We start from the raw sequence: 1519 nt of genomic DNA on the forward strand, positions 1-1519 counted from the left end.
TGTTGTTCCTATTATTATTGTTGTTACTATTATCATTGTTGTTACTATTATTATTGTTATTATTATTATTATTATTATTATTATTATTTTTATTATTATTATTATTATTATTATTATTATTATTACAAGCTAAGCTACAACCCTAGTTGGAAAGCAAAGTGCTATAAGTGCAAGGGCTCCAAAAGGGAAAAATGTCCCAGTGAGGAAAGGAAACGAGGAAATAATTATACTACAAATATATTATTAAACAATGAAAATAAGATATTTTAAGAACAGCAACAACATAAAATTATATCTTTGATATAAACTATTCCAGTTATAGATAATATTTCATGATGGTCACCCTCCCAAGTACTGAACAGACTGAATGTTCATTGAACCCCCCCCCCCCCCCCCCCTTCCCCCACATGACTTGTGTAATGATATAGAGAATTTTAACTAAATTGAGTTATGTTTTTCTTTATCCACTCCTTTGCATTTAATAGAGTATATTAAAATCCGTCAAGAATTACAGCAAAAGGGAAATATTTATTAACATTCATTCGCGGCCTGTTAGCATTGCACATAATTCCCGCCTCTGAATATCCATTAAAAATCGAAATTGCGCCAAAGCAACCGCAGAGCTGTATAAGTTACGAGCAGCAACTGCGGGAAATGCCAGAGAGAGAAAACAGAAATAAAAAATGTGGTTTAATACAACGCCTGGAGGAACGAGAAACGTACGTATTTTCTCTGGTAATGTGTGTGCAATAATCATAGATGAAATGGATGTGGATATTCCATTGTCGGGTGGGGATAAGTTAGGGGTAATGGATGGTCTTTTCTAAATACGAAGGTGAAACAATCGGTTTGGATAGGCGGCTTGAGTTAGGGTGCGCGTGATTTTAACATCTGTTTGTTTGCAAGTTTAGAAATGAGGTGGGATGTGACTTGAGGCGAGAATAATATGAGTGTTTGTGAGTGTGTATATATATATATATATATATATATATATATATATATATATATATTATATATATATATATATATATATATATATATATATTATACACATGATTATGGGAAAACCAGAGGAGAGAGAGAGAGAGAGAGAGAGAGAGAGAGAGAGAGAGAGAGAGAGAGAGAGATAAATCATAAAAAGATTTCGCAACGGGGCAAAGGATTCGCGAGAATCAAAAGTTAGTTCGCACCTCCCAGGCCGTGTCTTTGAAGAGGACGTCTCCGTCCTAACCAATGACACGAAACTTGGGGGAACGTCGTATCTGACGGAGTAAAGTGAATTAGTTTCGTCCTTTGGACGCCGGTCGTGTGGTCCCTCCAGAGGAAGGGCTCCGTGACACGGATTCCTCCTCCTCCGCAGCTGAGGATTGTCTCTTTATTTATTAATTTGGCCTCTCATTCACAGGTCCTTTCATCGGAGTGAATTCATTTACTTGGGAGTTCGATGTGTGTCCAAAAGTTATTCCTTTCAGACGAAGTTTGTGTCGATTTAAATGGTTTAAAGGCCGCTCATGAATGG

The sequence above is a fragment of the Palaemon carinicauda genome, chromosome 32 (genome assembly GCF_036898095.1).
Source record: "Palaemon carinicauda isolate YSFRI2023 chromosome 32, ASM3689809v2, whole genome shotgun sequence".
Lineage (NCBI taxonomy): Eukaryota > Metazoa > Arthropoda > Malacostraca > Decapoda > Palaemonidae > Palaemon > Palaemon carinicauda.